This window comes from Xylocopa sonorina, chromosome 2, assembly GCF_050948175.1.
Source record: "Xylocopa sonorina isolate GNS202 chromosome 2, iyXylSono1_principal, whole genome shotgun sequence".
Classification (NCBI taxonomy): Eukaryota; Metazoa; Arthropoda; class Insecta; order Hymenoptera; family Apidae; genus Xylocopa; species Xylocopa sonorina.
The window spans coordinates 4,268,015-4,291,709 of NC_135194.1; positions in this window are offsets into that span (position 1 = coordinate 4,268,015).

Genomic DNA, 23,695 nt, shown 5'->3' on the forward strand with positions numbered 1-23,695 from the left:
CACTTCAAATGAATGTAAATGTGACACTTCCATGCAAAGAAATAGCGTTTGCAGATGTCTACGTATCGTAGCAATAGTGTTCTAATGCTTCTTAAAACGCGATATCGCATCCCATTTCTATGTTTCATGGTAAGATATTATATGATTTGCGATGTGTTATGTATTCCTCGTCTACACTTCAAATGAATATAAATGCGACACTTCCTTGCAAGGAAATAGCGTTTGCAGATGTCTACGTATCGAAGCAATAGAGTTCAAATGCTGCTTAAAACGAGATATTGCATCTCATATCTATGTTTCATGATAAGATATAATATAATTTTGCGAAGTGTCATGTATTCCTCGTCTACACTTCAAATGAATGTGAATGCGACACTTCCTCGCTAGGAAATAGCGTTTGCAGATGTCACGTATCGTAGCAATGGAGTTCTTATGATTCTTAAAACGCGATATCGCATCTCAATTCGATGCTTCATGGTAAGATATAATATGGTTTGCGAAGTGTTATGTATTCCTCGTCTACACTTCAAATGAATGTAAATGCGACACTTCCTTGCAAAGAAATAGCGTTTGCAGATGTCTACGTGTCGTAGCAATAGATTTCTAATGCTTCTTAAAACGCGATATCGCATCTCATTTCTATGTTTCATGGTAAGATATAATATGATCTGCGAAGTGTTATGTATTCCTCGTCTACACTTCAAATGAATGTGAATGCCACACTTCCTCGCTAGGAAATAGCGTTTGCAGATGTCTACGTATCGAAGCAATAGAGTTCAAATGCTGCTTAAAACGAGATATTGCATCTCATATCTATGTTTCATGATAAGATATAATATAATTTTGCGAAGTGTCATGTATTCCTCGTCTACACTTCAAATGAATGTGAATGCGACACTTCCTCGCTAGGAAATAGCGTTTGCAGATGTCACGTATCGTAGCAATGGAGTTCTTATGATTCTTAAAACGCGATATCGCATCTCAATTCGATGCTTCATGGTAAGATATAATATGGTTTGCGAAGTGTTATGTATTCCTCGTCTACACTTCAAATGAATGTAAATGCGACACTTCCTTGCAAGGAAATAGCGTTTGCAGATGTCTACGTATCGTAGCAATAGAGTTCTTATGATTCTTAAAACGCGATATCGCATCTCATTTCTATGGTTCATGGTAAGATATAATATGATTTGCGAAGTGTTATGCATTCCTCGTCTACGATGCAAATGAATGTAAATGCGACACTTCCTTGCAAGGAAATAGCGTTTGCAGATGTCTAGGTATCGTAGCAATAGAGTTCTAATGCTTCTTAAAACGCGATATCGCATCTCAGTTCTATGTTTCATGGCAAGATATAATATGATTTGCGAAGTGTTATGTATTCCTCGTCTACACTTCATATGAATGTAAATGCGACATTTCCTTGCAAGGAAATAGCGTTTGCAGATGTCTACGTATCGTAGCATTAGAGTTCTTATGATTCTTAAAACGCGATATCGCATCTCATTTCTATGTTTCATGGTAAGATATAATATGATTTGCGATGTGTCATGTATTCCTCGTGTACACTTCAAATGAATGTGAATGCCACACTTCCTCGCTAGGAAATAGCGTTTGCAGATGTCTACGTATCGTAGCAATAGAGTTCTTATGATTCTTAAAACGCGATATCGCATCTCATTTCTATGGTTCATGGTAAGATATAATATGATTAGCGAAGTGTTATGCATTCCTCGTCTACGATTCAAATGAATGTAAATGCGACACTTCTTTGCAAGGAAATAGCGTTTGCAGATGTCTAGGTATCGTAGCGATAGAGTTCTAATGCTTCTTAAAACGCGATATCGCATCTCATTTCCATGTTTCATGGTAAGATATAATATGATTTGCGAAGTGTTATGTATTCCTCGTCTACACTTCATATGAATGTAAATGCGACACTTCCTTGCAAGGAAATAGCGTTTGCAGATGTCTACGTATCGTAGCAATAGAGTTCTTATGATTCTTAAAACGCGATATCGCATCTCATTTCTATGGTTCATGGTAAGATATAATATGATTTGCGAAGTGTTATGCATTCCTCGTCTACGATGCAAATGAATGTTAATGCGACACTTCCTTGCAAGGAAATAGCGTTTGCAGATGTCTAGGTACCGTAGCGATAGAGTTCTAATGCTTCTTAATACGAAATATTTCATCTCATATCTATGTTTCATGATAAGATATAATATTCATTGCGAAGTGTTATGCATTCCTCGTCTACGATTCAAATGAATGTAAATGCGACACTTCCTTGCAAGGAAATAGCGTTTGCAGATGTCTAGGTATCGTAGCAATAGAGTTCTAATGCTTCTTAAAACGCGATATCGCATCTCATTTCTATGTTTCATGGTAAGATATAATATGATTTGCGAAGTGTTATGTATTCCTCGTCTACACTTCAAATGATTGTGAATGCGACACTTCCTCGCTAGGAAATAGCGTTTGCAGAAGTCTACGTATCGTAGCAATAGAGTTCTTATGATTCTTAAAACGCGATATCGTATCTCATTTCTATGTTTCATGGTAAGATATAATATGACTTGCGAAGTGTTACTTATTCCTCGTCTACACTTCAAATGAATGTAAATGCAACACTTCCTTGCAAGGAAATAGCGTTTGCAGATGTCTAGGTATCGTAGCAATAGAGTTCTTATGATTCTTAAAACGCGATATCGCATCTCATTTCTATGGTTCATGGTAAGATATAATATGATTTGTGAATTGTTATGTATTTCTCGTCTACACTTCAAATGAATCTAATTGCGACACTTCCTTGCTAGGAAATAGCGTTTGCAGAAGTCTACGTTTCGTAGCAATAGAGTTCTTATGATTCTTAAAACGCGATATCGCATCCCATTTCTATGGTTCATGGTAAGATATAATATGATTTGCGAAGTGTTATGTATTCCTCGTCTACACTTCAAATGAATGTAAATGCGACACTTCCTTGTAAGGAATTAGCGTTTGCAGATGTCTACGTATCGTAGCAATAGAGTTCTTATGATTCTTAAAACGCGATATCGCAACTCATTTCTATGGTTCATGGTAAGATATAATATGATTTGCGAACTGTTATGTATTCCTCGTCTACACTTCAAATGAATGTGAATGCGACACTTCCTCGCTAGGAAATAGCGTTTGCAGAAGTCTACGTATCGTAGCAATAGAGTTCTTATGATTCTTAAAACGCGATATCGTATCTCATTTCTATGTTTCATGGTAAGATATAATATGATTTGCGAAGTGTTACTTATTCCTCGTCTACACTTCAAATGAATGTAAATGCGACACTTCCTTGCAAGGAAATAGCGTTTGCAGATGTCTACGTATCGTGGCAATAGAGTTCTTATGGTTCTTAAAACGCGATATCGCATCTCATTTCTATGTTTCATGGCAAGATATAATATGATTTGCGAAGTGTTATGTATTCCTCGTCTACACTTCAAATGATTGTGAATGCGACACTTCCTCGCTAGGAAATAGCGTTTGCAGAAGTCTACGTATCGTAGCAATAGAGTTCTTATGATTCTTAAAACGCGATATCGCATCTCATTTCTATGGTTCATGGTAAGATATAATATGATTTGCGAATTGTTATGTATTCCTCGTCTACACTTCAAATGAATCTAATTGCGACACTTCCTTGCTAGGAAATAGCGTCTGCAGATGTCTAGGTATCGTAGCGATAGAGTTCTAATGCTTCTTAAAACGAGATATTGCATCTCATATCTATGTTTCATGATAAGATATAATATGATATGCGAAGTGTTATGTATTCCTCGTCTACACTTCATATGAATGTAAATGCTACACTTCCTTGCAAGGAAATAGCGTTTGCAGATGTCTACCTATCGTAGCAATAGAGTTCTAATGCTTCTTAAAACGCGATATCGCATCTCATTTCTATGTTTCATGGTAAGATATAATATGATTTGCGAAGTGTTATGTATTCCTCGTCTACACTTCAAATGATTGTGAATGCGACACTTCCTCGCTAGGAAATAGCGTTTGCAGAAGTCTACGTATCGTAGCAATAGAGTTCTTATGATTCTTAAAACGCGATATCGTATCTCATTTCTATGTTTCATGGTAAGATATAATATGACTTGCGAAGTGTTACTTATTCCTCGTCTACACTTCAAATGAATGTAAATGCAACACTTCCTTGCAAGGAAATAGCGTTTGCAGATGTCTAGGTATCGTAGCAATAGAGTTCCAATGCTTCTTAAAGCGAGATATTGCATCTCATATCTATGTTTTATGATAAGATATAATATTCATGGCGAAGTGTTATGCATTCCTCGTATACGATTCAAATGAAGGTAAATGCGACACTTCCTTGCAAGGAAATAGCGTTTGCAGATGTCTACGTATCGTGGCAATAGAGTTCTTATGGTTCTTAAAACGCGATATCGCATCTCATTTCTATGTTTCATGGCAAGATATAATATGATTTGCGAAGTGTTATGTATTCCTCGTCTACACTTCAAATGAATGTGAATGCGACACTTACTCGCTAGGAAATAGCGTTTGCAGAAGTCTACGTATCGTCGCAATAGAGTTCTTATGATTCTTAAAACGCGATATCGCATCTCATTTCTATGGTTCATAGTAAGATATAATATGATTTGCGAATTGTTATGTATTCCTCGTCTACACTTCAAATGAATCTAATTGCGACACTTCCTTGCTAGGAAATAGCGTCTGCAGATGTCTAGGTATCGTAGCGATAGAGTTCTAATGCTTCTTAAAACGAGATATTGCATCTCATATCTATGTTTCATGATAAGATATAGTATGAGTTGCGAAGTGTTATGTATTCCTCGTCTACACTTCATATGAATGTAAATGCGACACTTCCTTGCAAGGAAATAGCGTTTGCAGATGTCTACCTATCGTAGCAATAGAGTTCTAATGCTTCTTAAAACGCGATATCGCATCTCATTTCTATGTTTCATGGTAAGATATAATATGATTTGCGAAGTGTTATGTATTCCTCGTCTACACTTCAAATGATTGTGAATGCGACACTTCCTTGCTAGGAAATAGCGTCTGCAGATGTCTAGGTATCATAGCGATAGAGTTCTAATGCTTCTTAAAACGCGATATCGCATCTCATTTCTATGTTTCATGGTAAGATATAATATGATTTGCGAAGTGTTATGTATTCCTCGTCTACACTTCATATGAATGTAAATGCGACACTTCCTTGCAAGGAAATAGCGTTTGCAGATGTCTACCTATCGTAGCAATAGAGTTCTAATGCTTCTTAAAACGCGATATCGCATCTCATTTCTATAGTTCATGATAAGATATAATATGATTTGCGAATTGTTCTGTATTCATCGTCTACACTTCAAATGAATCTAATTGCGACACTTCCTTGCTAGGAAATAGCGTCTGCAGATGTCTAGGTATCGTAGCGATAGAGTTCTAATGCTTCTTAAAACGAGATATTGCATCTCATATCTATGTTTCATGATAAGATATAATATGATTTGCGAAGTGTTATGTATTCCTCGTCTACACTTCATATGAATGTAAATGCGACACTTCCTTGCAAGGAAATAGCGTTTGCAGATGTCTACCTATCGTAGCAATAGAGTTCTAATGCTTCTTAAAACGCGATATCGCATCCCATTTCTATGGTTCATGGTAAGATATAATATGATTTGCGAAGTGTTATGTATTCCTCGTCTACACTTCAAATGAATGTAAATGCGACACTTCCTTGTAAGGAATTAGCGTTTGCAGATGTCTACGTATCGTAGCAATAGAGTTCTTATGATTCTTAAAACGCGATATCGCAACACATTTCTATGGTTCATGGTAAGATATAATATGATTTGCGAACTGTTATGTATTCCTCGTCTACACTTCAAATGAATGTGAATGCGACACTTCCTCGCTAGGAAATAGCGTTTGCAGAAGTCTACGTATCGTAGCAAAAGAGTTCTTATGATTCTTAAAACGCGATATCGCATCTCATTTCTATAGTTCATGATAAGATATAATATGATTTGCGAAGTGTTATGTATTCCTCGTCTACACTTCAAATGATTGTGAATGCGACACTTCCTCGCTAGGAAATAGCGTTTGCAGAAGTCTACGCATCGTAGCAATAGAGTTCTTATGATTCTTAAAACGCGATATCGCATCTCATTTCTATGGTTCATGGTAAGATATAATATGATTTGCGAATTGTTATGTATTCCTCGTATACACTTCAAATGAATCTAATTGCGACACTTCCTTGCCAGGAAATAGCGTTTGCAGAAGTCTACGTATCGTAGCAATAGAGTTCTTATGATTCTTAGAACGCGATATCGCATCCCATTTCTATGGTTCATGGTAAGATATAATATGATTTGCGAAGTGTTATGTATTCCTCGTCTACACTTCAAATGAATGTAAATGCGACACTTCCTTGTAAGGAATTAGCGTTTGCAGATGTCTACGTATCGTAGCAATAGAGTTCTTATGATTCTTAAAACGCGATATCGCAACACATTTCTATGGTTCATGGTAAGATATAATATGATTTGCGAACTGTTATGTATTCCTCGTCTACACTTCAAATGAATGTGAATGCGACACTTCCTCGCTAGGAAATAGCGTTTGCAGAAGTCTACGTATCGTAGCAAAAGAGTTCTTATGATTCTTAAAACGCGATATCGCATCTCATTTCTATAGTTCATGATAAGATATAATATGATTTGCGAAGTGTTATGTATTCCTCGTCTACACTTCAAATGATTGTGAATGCGACACTTCCTCGCTAGGAAATAGCGTTTGCAGAAGTCTACGCATCGTAGCAATAGAGTTCTTATGATTCTTAAAACGCGATATCGCATCTCATTTCTATGTTTCATGGTAAGATATAATATGATTTGCGATGTGTCATGTATTCCTCGTCTACACTTCAAATGAATGTGAATGCGACACTTCCTCGCTAGGAAATAGCGTTTGCAGATGTCTACGTATCGTAGCAATAGAGTTCTTATGATTCTTAAAACGCGATATCGCATCTCATTTCTATGTTTCATGGTAAGATATAATATGATTTGCCAGGTGTTATGTATTCCTCGTCTACACTTCATATGAATGTAAATGCGACACTTCCTTGCAAGGAAATAGCGTTTGCAGATGTCTACCTATCGTAGCAATAGAGTTCTAATGCTTCTTAAAACGCGATATCGCATCTCATTTCTATGTTTCATGGTAAGCAATAATATGATTTGCGAAGTGTTATGTATTCCTCGTCTACACTTCAAATGAATGTAAATGCGACTCTTCCTTGCAAGGAAATAGCGTTTGCAGATGTCTAGGTATCGTAGCAATAGAGTTCTAATGCTTCTTAAAACGCGATATCGCATCTTATTTCTATGTTTCATGGTAAGATATAATATGATTTGCGAAGTGTTATGTATTCCTCGTCTACACTTCAAATGAATGTAAATGCGACACTTCCTTGCAAGGAAATAGCGTTTGCAGATGTCTACGTATCGTAGCAATAGAGTTCTTATGATTCTTAAAACGCGATATCGCATCTCATTTCTATGTTTCATGGTAAGATATAATATGATTTGCGAAGTGTTATGCATTCCTCGTCTACGATGCAAATGAATGTAAATGCGACACTTCCTTGCAAGGAAATAGCGTTTGCAGATGTCTAGGTACCGTAGCGATAGAGTTCTAATGCTTCTTAATACGAAATATTTCATCTCATATCTATGTTTCATGATAAGATATAATATTCATTGCGAAGTGTTATGCATTCCTCGTCTACGATTCAAATGAATCTAATTGCGACACTTCCTTGCTAGGAAAAAGCGTCTGCAGATGTCTAGGTATCGTAGCGATAGAGTTCTAATGCTTCTTAAAACGAGATATTGCATTTCATATCTATGTTTCATGATAAGATATAATATGATATGCGAAGTGTTATGTATTCCTCGTCTACACTTCATATGAATGTAAATGCGACACTTCCTTGCAAGGAAATAGCGTTTGCAGATGTCTACCTATCGTAGCAATAGAGTTCTAATGCTTCTTAAAACGCGATATCGCATCTCATTTCTATGTTTCATGGTAAGATATAATATGATTTGCGAAGTGTTATGTATTCGTCGTCTACACTTCAAATGATTGTGAATGCGACACTTCCTCGCTAGGAAATAGCGTTTGCAGAAGTCTACGTATCGTAGCAATAGAGTTCTTATGATTCTTAAAACGCGATATCGTATCTCATTTCTATGTTTCATGGTAAGATATAATATGATTTGCGAAGTGTTACTTATTCCTCGTCTACACTTCAAATGAATGTAAATGCAACACTTCCTTGCAAGGAAATAGCGTTTGCAGATGTCTAGGTATCGTAGCAATAGAGTTCTTATGATTCTTAAAACGCGATATTGTAACGTCAGGCGTACCGCCTGCCACCCTCCGACGCCCACCTCATCATCCCCAGCATCCGCATCCGGAGCCCCTGCACACGGGCCACCCGCCGACTCGCCGTCCCTACAGAAGGAGACAAAGATACGAGAGGGAAGAGGGATGCAGCATGCCGCGCCCACGCGCGATCTCCACACACGAGGGGGAGGACTTCACCCCGTATTACGAGGGCGAGGAGCTCTCCGACACATACTGGGTCGAATCCCCAGCGATCACGAAGCCCTATACGTACTTCTCGTACATGTGGGATTAGAATAAGCACACTACTCATACATGTACATACACACCAACACACACCTAGATTTAAGTGAATATATGTATATATTTTATTCATGCACGGTTATGTTCCGTGCACTCGCGCGCACACTCGACGCTCGCGGCTCACGCTTAACGCGGGCCGCGCCCCACTCCGAACGGCCGCCCCACCACGAGGGCCGAGCGGCCGCCCTACTCCGACCGTCCGCCCCACCGCGAGGGCCCAGCGACTCGCGCGCCGCGCGAACCGAGGAGGTCGCGGACGCGAGATCCGAGAGTCAGTTCATATCTCATCTCCGAACCGAGGAGTTCTAATCCAGCATCCGAACGATGCACTTCCGATCCGAGCAATAGGCTCATTCGCAACGAGCAATTAGCTCTAATGCATTCGTCTCTATCCATACTCCCATAGCGGAGTCCGTTCGATACTTTATACTATTTCTAATTCTCATTGTAATCGCTAGTCAGTAACTTAGAATTTAGTCAAGTGTATCTAGTATAGTGAAATCATAGAATATAGTTTATTTTTACCAGATTCAAAGTATCTTTATTCGAGTTCAAATACAATTCCTTAATTCTAATCCACGGGTACGCTCGCGATTATTCTAATTCTATATCTCATCTACGATAGTCTTGAGGCTCGACGACTAGAGCGAACCAGCGCTTAGTTGCTCCATCCTCACTTCTACCGTGTACAGAATATCTTGCGCCCAGGTCGATCCCGGTAAGCTAGAGCGAACCAACGCTTAGCCGTGCCGTATTCAACCGAGGTTCAAGTATTCTCGATGAGCCTTGCACCTCCGACAAAGCGTACACGACGCGCGGGGAGGAGAGAGTTCATTCGTCGTCTCGCTCGGGAATACGTGGGTGATGCACCAGAATATTCAACTTCCTACGTTCGAGTCCTGGTTCCTGTGAAGGAGGTTTCCTTCGCCGCACGACCCGTACGAGTCGCCAATCGTCAGGGCCAAACGCCGATACCTGCCAGCCGGAGTCAACCCGCCTGGACGCTTATTCCCGTAGACGTACCTCCGTTCCAGCCGTACGCCGCCGCCATCCCGGTTGCGGATCCAAGGCGCTCCAGGTACCTGGAAAGAGAAATCAGACAGCGGAATCAAGCCTTCGCAAGGTAAGTTTAGTGTTAGTTACCGTTTTATCGAGTCCGAAACGCCAACGAACCCGGTCCGGACGCAATTCGCGTTATTTTCGGGAACGGTTACGACTTTGTGCCACCGTTGCGAGCGCAACCGCACCTCGGGACGTGACACGAAAGTTATTTTTGGTGACAGCGGTGGGATAGCCACGCGTTTCCTCCGGAAATTCCGCCGAAAGGAACCGCGAAACTAGATATGGCAACCCGGACTCCGACAAAAACGCGCCAGCAGACACAGCGAGCCGCCGCGATGGCCGATTCCGAACGCGAAAAACGCACTAGCAGAACGCTCGACTTCCAAGACGCTATCGCCGAGCCTCTTCCTAGTACCGCGCAACCAAATACTTCCGCGAAAAATACGAAAGCGACCGATCCGAGTAATGCCGCGTTGCTCCAGCAAATAGAAATTTTACGTCGTGAATTAGAATCTATTCGCAGAACGCCTGATTTAACGCGCGACGATACCGTTTCGCTGGATATTCCTCGGGGAAATCCGCTTTCCGCACATAATTCGAGCTCTGATTTCAATACAAATAGTTCGCAACACGACGAGCTATCGCTTAAGCAGGCCCTCGAAGCCGTGCCGACATTCGATGGTCAGAACATTCCAATTCTTCAGTTTACCCGAGCGTGTAAACGCGCTTATGAGCTTATCCCTAATGGGTGCGAGCGAACTTTCACACGCCTGCTTAAGGGAAAACTCAAGGGTCGTGCCTACGCCGCGCTAGAAGACGAGCCATGTTACACAATACTCGAATTAACGGACGTTCTTCGCAGCACATTTTGCTCCGTAAAATCAGCTCATCATTATCGGGGTGAACTTGCTAATATATTCATGCGCGCGAACGAGCACATTCTAGATTATATCGGTCGAGTAAAAGATCTTAGAACCGCCATAATTGATTGCGAAAGGCTTGCTCGACGAGACACACAGGAATCGCTCGATGACGTAGACGCGCTCACTCTACAATGTTTTAAAGACGGTCTCATTCCGGAAATTCGTATGCAAATGACGATAAATTCATTCGGCACATTGCGAGAAACGTTCGCTCGAGCGCGGGAGCTCTATCAAATGCACGAACGTGATTGCAACCGACTAGGTAGATCGCGTGCCGCGCGACCAGAATCGCGCGAAAAACCAGCCGAAATTATTTGCCGAAAATGCAATAATATCGGACATTACGCGACCGAGTGTCGGTTCAGACCGCCATCGCCGTACCGACCGCAGGAATACTTGCGATCCAGGGACGTACCGCCTCCTACTCGAGGCCCCGCGTACGAACAACCAAGACAAATCGTAGCCAGGGACGCGCCCAAATTTTGTCGCTATTGCAAGACCCCGGGGCACGAAATAGGCGAGTGCCGCAAAAGGCAGTACAACAACGCGGTAAATAAAAATTCGGGAAACGACAATGGCCTCCGCACCCGCCGCGAGACAGGTGGCGAGGCCGCGCACCAAGTCCGTCCTCTCGCCGCGAACAACTCCAACGCGGAAATCGACGAAACGCCGCGATAAACATAACCGGAAAAACTAGCACGCCAAACGTAATTTTAAAGTCCGACCTTCTAATTTCACCAACTCGCTTCATGGTGGACACTGGGGCGGAAATAAATATTATAAAACGTTCGGCTCTAAAAGCATCCGCGCGAATCGATAAGTCCGAGATCGTCATAATAACAGGGGTAACCGATGGCAAAACCGCAACCTTAGGGACGGTGAATCTTGTCATTTTCGGTCGCGTCGTTCCTTTTAATGTGGTCGAGGATGATTTTCCCCTTAAACCAAGCGGGATCCTCGGCTCCGGGTTCTGTATGGACGCAGAAATCTCTTTTCCAAATAAAATAATCAAATGGAATGGTAAGAGAATTCCTTTCGAAGACGATATCGAAGCACTCGAGGAACCGTCACCGGAGTCGAAAATAAAGCCTCTCCTATCGCCGAAACGTAAACAAGCGCCGCGCACGGAATCTATTCCCCCTCCGCCGCCGCGCCCGCCGCGTAAATCATCGCCTCCGCTGAAACGCGATGCAACAACGAAATCGAAGCTTCGAACGCAAGACAAAGCAGCTTCTCCGAAGTCAGGAGACCGTATCTCCATTCCGCCGAGATCAAATATCGGTATCAAGGTCCGCGTAGTTAATTCGAATCTCGCGGAAGGTATAATTCCTCGTATCGATCTTGCGCCGGGCATATTTTTCGGAAACGCTCTCGTCAGAGTAATTCGGGGCAAAGCGGTAACTCGAATAATTAATTCATCCGACCGCGCCGTCGAAATCGCGTTACCAGAAATCGTACTTGAGCCCGCGCAAATCATGACTCCCCTCCACGAGGAGGATAGTCCGTCGCTGTATCCGGTTTTTTCTAAATCTACTAAATCTAACGTATCCGCCGTACCGATCGGCTCATCCCAAAAAGGGAAAACTTCTATTTCTTTCTCGAGTCAGACACCATATTCGACACTCGAAACTCCTCCTTCGCGTTGCAAAATCGCGAATGTTCAACAAATCTCCTATGCTCAGGCGGTTAAAAATAATATACAACAGGCGCCGTTAAAACAGACATCGAAATCCGCCAATCCTTCGAAATCTCGCCTAGATCGAATTCTTAGTCTCCTCCGTCTCGACCACCTCAACGCAGAGGAAAGAGAGCACGTCGTCCGTCTCGTTCAAAGCACGCAGGAGCTTTTTCACATTGAGGGGGACAAATTAGGGCATACGTCAGCAACCACGCACAAGATTCCAACCGTCGACGACCGCCCCGTCAATGTGAAACAATACCGTTTCCCACCAGCTCATAAGGAGGAGATTCGACGACAAGTCGACAAATTTTTACAAAATGGTGTCATCTCTCCGTCAAAATCACCATATAATTCGCCATTGTGGGTTGTCCCAAAGAAACCGGACTCCTTGGGCAACAAGCAATGGCGCGTCGTCATCGACTACCGCGCACTCAATGAGAAATCTGTCGCCGATGCCTATCCCCTCCCTTGCATTACCGAGATACTTGATCAGCTCGGGAGTGCGAAGTATTTTAGTACATTCGATCTCGCGAGCGGATTTCACCAGATCCCAATGGAGCCCGCCGATGCTCCTAAAACTGCTTTTTCGACGCCTCACGGGCATTATGAATTTAAAAGAATGCCATTCGGATTAAAAAATGCGCCAGCGACGTTCCAACGACTTATGGACAATGTCCTGTCCGGTCTCCAGGGGAACGAAATTTTCGTCTATTTGGACGACATTGTTATCTACGCTAGCTCTCTTCAAGAACATCGACTTAAATTCGATAAATTAACTCAACGGCTCAAAGAAGCTAATTTAGTATTGCAGCCGGATAAGTGCGAATTCTTGAGGAGAGAAGTAAGCTATTTGGGTCATATTATCAGTGAGCACGGTGTAAAACCTGACCCTGCGAAAATTAGCGCCGTCAAAAATTTTCCGCGCCCGCGCAACGCGAAACAGATCAAACAATTCCTCGGGCTCGCGGGATACTACAGGCGGTTCATCGCAAATTTTTCTAATATTGCTAAGCCACTTACAAATTTGTTAAAAAAAGACGCGCCCTTTGTATGGCGTAACGAGCATGAGAATTCATTCGTCAAACTCCGAGATTGCCTATGCGAAGCGCCTATCTTGCAGTACCCCAACTTTAAACAACCATTCGTGATAACGACCGACGCGTCCGCCGAAGCTATTGGTGCTATCTTGAGTCAAGGACCAATAGGCCGCGACTTGCCAATCGCGTACACGTCGCGACTGTTAAACGCTGCGGAGAAAAACTACTCCACGATCGAGAAGGAGTGTCTGGCGATTGTCTACGCCGTCCATTACTTTCGTCCATACATATACGGTAATCAATTCAAACTCGTTACCGACCATCGACCGTTAGTGTGGATGAATTCGGTCAAGGACCCGTCAAGTAGACTCGTACGGTGGAGGCTTAAGTTAGCGGAATTTGACTACGAGATGGTCTATAAAAGTGGAAAAACGAACCTTAATGCGGACGCATTGTCGCGGAATCCCGCTCAAATTTTTCCGCTCTCGTATTCAGAAAACTCGGAGGACGACATCTTCGATGTGCCTCCGGAAACCCGTAAAAAGTATACCACACTAGCGCCTCCTCCTACTCCGGTAACATCAGAACCTGAATTACCGACTCCAGGCACGTCCTTCCGTACCAACACAGCACCACCTCCGCAAGTCGCCAGCGACAGCACCGACTTCTATACTCCTGCTCCAAATGAATATTTCCGACGCGAACCTCTATTTAATTTCAGCCGTGACGCATTATCAACGCGACGAGACAATGTAGTTGTCTTCGTCACGCAATCTGGGCACCCCTATGACACGGGCGCCAAAGATCTAGCAAACGCTGAAAAATTCCTCCTAAACAAAAATCACGTCCTTACCAAAGCCAAAGTCATACAAATCGGAAACGAATTCCAAATCCAGCTTCCAATCATCGAACATTCCACCAGATCAATCAATTTCCAGACCGTAATAGAAACATTCAGATCCTTGTGCGACGTTGTAAACGAATTACAATTACAAACATTTAGTATCGCACAAACCTATCTAGACTCCGTATCCTGGTCCCGAATCCAGAAAATCCTTCAAGACCTGTTTTACGAAACAACTGTCCAGATTACGGTCTGCCAGGGCCTCATTAAAACCCCTTCGGTCGAAGAGCGACTGAAAATAATAAGAGAAAACCACGACTCCCCTGTGGGAGGTCACAAAGGGGTTAATAAAACTTATTCTCGCATCAGACAACAATACTTTTGGCCAAACATGAAAACACAAATACAAGAATATATTGGCAAATGTAAAAGTTGTCAGACAGAGAAACTGGTCCGGGTAAAGACCAGACAGCCTCTCACTTTAACCGACACCCCTGGCAGGGCATTCGATAAGATTTCAATGGACGTAATGGGTCCTCTTCCCGAAACTTCCGACGGTTATACGAGTATCCTCACGATCCAAGATCTCCTCACTAAATACTCAGTCGCAGTTCCTCTCAAAACCACCACCGCAGTAGACATTGCCGAAGCTTTAATAAAAGAATTCATTTGTAAGTTCGGATGCCCGAAAGGCATACTCACGGACCAAGGTTCGAACTTTATAAACAGCTTGATTAAAGCCATAGCAATCAAATTCCGTATTAAGCAATACAAGTCCACTGCGTTCCATCCACAGACAAACGGGTCCGTTGAACGATCTCACCACGTCCTGGCCGAATATCTGAAGCATTACATAGAGTCGAGTAACGATTGGGTGAATTGGTTACCGTATGCAATGTTTTCATACAACACCAGTGTGCACGAGGGTACATTATACACCCCACACGAACTAGTGTTCGGCAGGATAGCTAGGACGCCGTCAGCCACTCCTTTTCAGGACAGCTCTGATAACGAAACTTATAGCGACTATCTTATACAACTTCAGGAGAAAATCTCGAAATCTCAGGATTTGGCTAAAGCCAATCTAGACAATGCGAAACGCCGTTCTAAATATTATTATGACCGAAATCTCAATGTCCAAAACTTCGAGGTAGGCCAATGGGTCTATCTTTTAAAAGAGCCGAACAAACATAAGTTCCAGGCACAATACTCTGGACCGTACCGTATCCTCGAAATTTTGGGCAACTGTAATGTTAAGCTAAATGTAAAAGGGCGCCATAAAATTGTTCATACGAACAAAATCAAAATTTGTAAACGAATGCATAGTATGCAGAGTGTGGATGCTAGTGAAAGAAAAGTGCGAAAAACTGAAAATGAAGTCAGTGAGAGCAGTGACATTCAAACGAACGCTGAAAGTGAAAGCGACGAAAGTGCCTGCAATCCGAAGGAAGCCCGCAGCCACGGTCCAATCTCCAAACGTTATCGCCAGGATCAACCAGGCGAAAAACCTCAGATTCCGCAGCATCCAGCCGACAGGACCAAGAGAAGGATCCAGCATCCCGAAATCTACCCAACAGACAAGAGATCTCGGCATGGCCGAGATTCTTTTTCCAAGGGGGGTGGTGTAACGTCAGGCGTACCGCCTGCCACCCTCCGACGCCCACCTCATCATCCCCAGCATCCGCATCCGGAGCCCCTGCACACGGGCCACCCGCCGACTCGCCGTCCCTACAGAAGGAGACAAAGATACGAGAGGGAAGAGGGATGCAGCATGCCGCGCCCACGCGCGATCTCCACACACGAGGGGGAGGACTTCACCCCGTATTACGAGGGCGAGGAGCTCTCCGACACATACTGGGTCGAATCCCCAGCGATCACGAAGCCCTATACGTACTTCTCGTACATGTGGGATTAGAATAAGCACACTACTCATACATGTACATACACACCAACACACACCTAGATTTAAGTGAATATATGTATATATTTTATTCATGCACGGTTATGTTCCGTGCACTCGCGCGCACACTCGACGCTCGCGGCTCACGCTTAACGCGGGCCGCGCCCCACTCCGAACGGCCGCCCCACCACGAGGGCCGAGCGGCCGCCCTACTCCGACCGTCCGCCCCACCGCGAGGGCCCAGCGACTCGCGCGCCGCGCGAACCGAGGAGGTCGCGGACGCGAGATCCGAGAGTCAGTTCATATCTCATCTCCGAACCGAGGAGTTCTAATCCAGCATCCGAACGATGCACTTCCGATCCGAGCAATAGGCTCATTCGCAACGAGCAATTAGCTCTAATGCATTCGTCTCTATCCATACTCCCATAGCGGAGTCCGTTCGATACTTTATACTATTTCTAATTCTCATTGTAATCGCTAGTCAGTAACTTAGAATTTAGTCAAGTGTATCTAGTATAGTGAAATCATAGAATATAGTTTATTTTTACCAGATTCAAAGTATCTTTATTCGAGTTCAAATACAATTCCTTAATTCTAATCCACGGGTACGCTCGCGATTATTCTAATTCTATATCTCATCTACGATAGTCTTGAGGCTCGACGACTAGAGCGAACCAGCGCTTAGTTGCTCCATCCTCACTTCTACCGTGTACAGAATATCTTGCGCCCAGGTCGATCCCGGTAAGCTAGAGCGAACCAACGCTTAGCCGTGCCGTATTCAACCGAGGTTCAAGTATTCTCGATGAGCCTTGCACCTCCGACAAAGCGTACACGACGCGCGGGGAGGAGAGAGTTCATTCGTCGTCTCGCTCGGGAATACGTGGGTGATGCACCAGAATATTCAACTTCCTACGTTCGAGTCCTGGTTCCTGTGAAGGAGGTTTCCTTCGCCGCACGACCCGTACGAGTCGCCAATCGTCAGGGCCAAACGCCGATACCTGCCAGCCGGAGTCAACCCGCCTGGACGCTTATTCCCGTAGACGTACCTCCGTTCCAGCCGTACGCCGCCGCCATCCCGGTTGCGGATCCAAGGCGCTCCAGGTACCTGGAAAGAGAAATCAGACAGCGGAATCAAGCCTTCGCAAGGTAAGTTTAGTGTTAGTTACCGTTTTATCGAGTCCGAAACGCCAACGAACCCGGTCCGGACGCAATTCGCGTTATTTTCGGGAACGGTTACGACTTTGTGCCACCGTTGCGAGCGCAACCGCACCTCGGGACGTGACAATATCGCATCTCATTTCTATGGTTCATGGTAAGATATAATATGATTTGCGAATTGTTATGTATTCCTCGTCTACACTTCAAATGAATCTAATTGCGACACTTCCTTGCCAGGAAATAGCGTTTGCAGAAGTCTACGTATCGTAGCAATAGAGTTCTTATGATTCTTAAAACGCGATATCGCATCCCATTTCTATGGTTCATGGTAAGATATAATATGATTTGCGAAGTGTTATGTATTCCTCGTCTACACTTCAAATGAATGTAAATGCGACACTTCCTTGTAAGGAATTAGCGTTTGCAGATGTCTACGTATCGTAGCAATAGAGTTCTTATGATTCTTAAAACGCGATATCGCAACACATTTCTATGGTTCATGGTAAGATATAATATGATTTGCGAAGTGTTATGTATTCCTCGTCTACACTTCAAATGATTGTGAATGCGACACTTCCTCGCTAGGAAATAGCGTTTGCAGAAGTCTACGCATCGTAGCAATAGAGTTCTTATGATTCTTAAAACGCGATATCGCATCTCATTTCTATGTTTCATGGTAAGATATAATATGATTTGCGATGTGTCATGTATTCCTCGTCTACACTTCAAATGAATGTGAATGCGACACTTCCTCGCTAGGAAATAGCGTTTGCAGATGTCTACGTATCGTAGCAATAGAGTTCTTATGATTCTTAAAACGCGATATCGCATCTCATTTCTATGTTTCATGGTAAGATATAATATGATTTGCCAGGTGTTATGTATTCCTCGTCTACACTTCATATGAATGTAAATGCGACACTTCCTTGCAAGGAAATAGCGTTTGCAGATGTCTACCTATCGTAGCAATAGAGTTCTAATGCTTCTTAAAACGCGATATCGCATCTCATTTCTATGTTTCATGGTAAGATATAATATGATTTGCGAAGTGTTATGTATTCCTCGTCTACACTTCAAATGAATGTAAATGCGACTCTTCCTTGCAAGGAAATAGCGTTTGCAGATGTCTAGGTATCGTAGCAATAGAGTTCTAATGCTTCTTAAAACGCGATATCGCATCTTATTTCTATGTTTCATGGTAAGATATAATATGATTTGCGAAGTGTTATGTATTCCTCGTCTACACTTCAAATGAATGTAAATGCGACACTTCCTTGCAAGGAAATAGCGTTTGCAGATGTCTACGTATCGTAGCAATAGAGTTCTTATGATTCTTAAAACGCGATATCGCATCTCATTTCTATGTTTCATGGTAAGATATAATATGATTTGCGAAGTGTTATGCATTCCTCGTCTACGATGCAAATGAATGTAAATGCGACACTTCCTTGCAAGGAAATAGCGTTTGCAGATGTCTAGGTACCGTAGCGATAGAGTTCTAATGCTTCTTAATACGAAATATTTCATCTCATATCTATGTTTCATGATAAGATATAATATTCATTGCGAAGTGTTATGCATTCCTCGTCTACGATTCAAATGAATCTAATTGCGACACTTCCTTGCTAGGAAATAGCGTCTGCAGATGTCTAGGTATCGTAGCGATAGAGTTCTAATGCTTCTTAAAACGAGATATTGCATTTCATATCTATGTTTCATGATAAGATATAATATGATATGCGAAGTGTTATGTATTCCTCGTCTACACTTCATATGAATGTAAATGCGACACTTCCTTGCAAGGAAATAGCGTTTGCAGATGTCTACCTATCGTAGCAATAGAGTTCTAATGCTTCTTAAAACGCGATATCGCATCTCATTTCTATGTTTCATGGTAAGATATAATATGATTTGCGAAGTGTTATGTATTCGTCGTCTACACTTCAAATGATTGTGAATGCGACACTTCCTCGCTAGGAAATAGCGTTTGCAGAAGTCTACGTATCGTAGCAATAGAGTTCTTATGATTCTTAAAACGCGATATCGTATCTCATTTCTATGTTTCATGGTAAGATATAATATGATTTGCGAAGTGTTACTTATTCCTCGTCTACACTTCAAGTGAATGTAAATGCAACACTTCCTTGCAAGGAAATAGCGTTTGCAGATGTCTAGGTATCGTAGCAATAGAGTTCTTATGATTCTTAAAACGCGATATCGCATCTCATTTCTATGGTTCATGGTAAGATATAATATGATTTGCGAATTGTTATGTATTCCTCGTCTACACTTCAAATGAATCTAATTGCGACACTTCCTTGCCAGGAAATAGCGTTTGCAGAAGTCTACGTATCGTAGCAATAGAGTTCTTATGATTCTTAAAACGCGATATCGCATCCCATTTCTATGGTTCATGGTAAGATATAATATGATTTGCGAAGTGTTATGTATTCCTCGTCTACACTTCAAATGAATGTAAATGCGACACTTCCTTGTAAGGAATTAGCGTTTGCAGATGTCTACGTATCGTAGCAATAGAGTTCTTATGATTCTTAAAACGCGATATCGCAACACATTTCTATGGTTCATGGTAAGATATAATATGATTTGCGAACTGTTATGTATTCCTCGTCTACACTTCAAATGAATGTGAATGCGACACTTCCTCGCTAGGAAATAACGTTTGCAGAAGTCTACGTATCGTAGCAAAAGAGTTCTTATGATTCTTAAAACGCGATATAGCATCTCATTTCTATGTTTCATGGCAAGATATAATATGATTTGCGAAGTGTTATGTATTCCTCGTCTACACTTCAAATGAATGTGAATGCGACACTTCCTCGCTAGGAAATAGCGTTTGCAGAAGTCTACGTATCGTCGCAATAGAGTTCTTATGATTCTTAAAACGCGATATCGCATCTCATTTCTATGGTTCATGGTAAGATATAATATGATTTGCGAATTGTTATGTGTTCCTCGTCTACACTTCAAATGAATCTAATTGCGACACTTCCTTGCTAGGAAATAGCGTCTGCAGATGTCTAGGTATCGTAGCGATAGAGTTCTAATGCTTCTTAAAACGAGATATTGCATCTCATATCTATGTTTCATGATAAGATATAGTATGAGTTGCGAAGTGTTATGTATTCCTCGTCTACACTTCATATGAATGTAAATGCGACACTTCCTTGCAAGGAAATAGCGTTTGCAGATGTCTACCTATCGTAGCAATAGAGTTCTAATGCTTCTTAAAACGCGATATCGCATCTCATTTCTATGTTTCATGGTAAGATATAATATGATTTGCGAAGTGTTATGTATTCCTCGTCTACACTTCAAATGATTGTGAATGCGACACTTCCTCGCTAGGAAATAGCGTTTGCAGAAGTCTACGTATCGTCGCAATAGAGTTCTTATGATTCTTAAAACGCGATATCGCATCTCATTTCTATGGTTCATGGTAAGATATAATATGATTTGCGAATTGTTATGTATTCCTCGTCTACACTTCAAATGAATCTAATTGCGACACTTCCTTGCTGGGAAATAGCGTCTGCAGATGTCTAGGTATCGTAGCGATAGAGTTCTAATGCTTCTTAAAACGCGATATCGCATCTCATTTCTATGTTTCATGGTAAGATATAATATGATTTGCGAAGTGTTATGTATTCCTCGTCTACACTTCATATGAATGTAAATGCGACACTTCCTTGCAAGGAAATAGCGTTTGCAGATGTCTACCTATCTTAGCAATAGAGTTCTAATGCTTCTTAAAACGCGATATCGCATCTCATTTCTATGGTTCATGGTAAGATTTAATATGATTAGCGAAGTGTTATGCATTCCTCGTCTACGATTCAAATGAATGTAAATGCGACACTTCCTTGCAAGGAAATAGCGTTTGCAGATGTCTGGGTATCGTAGCGATAGTGTTCTAATGCTTCTTAAAACGCGATATCGCATCTCGTTTCCATGTTTCATGGTAAGATATAATATGATTTGCGAAGTGTTATGTATTCCTCGTCTACACTTCATATGAATGTAAATGCGACACTTCCTTGCAAGGAAATAGCGTTTGCAGATGTCTACGTATCGTAGCAATAGAGTTCTTATGATTCTTAAAACGCGATATCGTATCTCATTTCTATGTTTCCTGGTAAGATATAATATGATTTGCGAAGTGTCATGTATTCCTAGTCTGCACTTCAAATGAATGTAAATGCGACACTCCCTTGCAAAGAAATAGCGTTTGCAGATGTCTAGGTATCGTAGCAATAGAGTTCTAATGCTTCTTAAAACGCGATATCGCATCTCATTTCTATGTTTCATGGTAAGATATAATATGATTTGCGAAGTGTTATGTATTCCTCGTCTGCACTTCAAATGAATGTAAATGCGACACTTCCTTGCAAGGAAATAGCGTTTGCAGATGTCTAGGTATCGTAGCAATAGAGTTCTAATGCTTCTTAAAACGCGATATCGTATCTCATTTCTATGTTTCCTGGTAAGATATAATATGATCTGCGAAGTGTTATGTATTCCTCGTCTACACTTCAAATGAATGTGAATGCCACACTTCCTCGCTAGGAAATAGCGTTTGCAGATGTGTACGTATCGTAGCAATAGATTTTTAATGCTTCTTAAAACGCGATATCGCATCTCATTTCTATGTTTCATGGTAAGATATTATATGATTTGCGATGTGTTATGTATTCCTCGTCTACACTTCAAATGAATATAAATGCGACACTTCCTTGCAAGGAAATAGCGTTTGCAGATGTCTACGTATCGAAGCAATAGAGTTCAAATGCTGCTTAAAACGAGATATTGCATCTCATATCTATGTTTCATGATAAGATATAATATGATATGCGAAGTGTTATGTATTCCTCGTCTACACTTCAAATGATTGTGAATGCGACACTTCCTCGCTAGGAAATAGCGTTTGCAGATGTCTAGGTATCGTAGCAATAGAGTTCAAATGCTTCTTAAAGCGAGATATTGCATCTCATATCTATGTTTTATGATAAGATATAATATTCATTGCGAAGTGTTATGCATTCCTCGTCTACGATTCAAATGAATGTAAATGCGACACTTCCTTGCAAGGAAATAGCGTTTGCGGATGTCTACGTATCGTAGCAATAGAGTTCTTATGATTCTTAAAACGCGATATCGCATCTCATTTCTATGTTTCATGGTAAGATATAATATGATTTGCGATGTGTCATGTATTCCTCGTCTACACTTCAAATGAATGTGAATGCGACACTTCCTCGCTAGGAAATAGCGTTTGCAGATGTCTACGTATCGTAGCAATAGAGTTCTTATGATTCTTAAAACGCGATATCGCATCTTATTTCTATGTTTCATGGTAAGATATAATATGATTTGCGAAGTGTTATGCATTCCTCGTCTACGATGCAAATGAATGTAAATGCGACACTTCCTTGCAAGGAAATAGCGTTTGCAGATGTCTAGGTACCGTAGCGATAGAGTTCTAATGCTTCTTAATACGAAATATTTCATCTCATATCTATGTTTCATGATAAGATATAATATTCATTGCGAAGTGTTATGCATTCCTCGTCTACGATTCAAATGAATCTAATTGCGACACTTCCTTGCTAGGAAATAGCGTCTGCAGATGTCTAGGTATCGTAGCGATAGAGTTCTAATGCTTCTTAAAACGAGATATTGCATTTCATATCTATGTTTCATGATAAGATATAATATGATATGCGAAGTGTTATGTATTCCTCGTATACACTTCATATGAATGTAAATGCGACACTTCCTTGCAAGGAAATAGCGTTTGCAGATGTCTACCTATCGTAGCAATAGAGTTCTAATGCTTCTTAAAACGCGATATCGCATCTCATTTCTATGTTTCATGGTAAGATATAATATGATTTGCGAAGTGTTATGTATTCGTCGTCTACACTTCAAATGATTGTGAATGCGACACTTCCTCGCTAGGAAATAGCGTTTGCAGAAGTCTACGTATCGTAGCAATAGAGTTCTTATGATTCTTAAAACGCGATATCGTATCTCATTTCTATGTTTCATGGTAAGATATAATATGATTTGCGAAGTGTTACTTATTCCTCGTCTACACTTCAAATGAATGTAAATGCAACACTTCCTTGCAAGGAAATAGCGTTTGCAGATGTCTAGGTATCGTAGCAATAGAGTTCTTATGATTCTTAAAACGCGATATCGCATCTCATTTCTATGGTTCATGGTAAGATATAATATGATTTGCGAATTGTTATGTATTCCTCGTCTACACTTCAAATGAATCTAATTGCGACACTTCCTTGCCAGGAAATA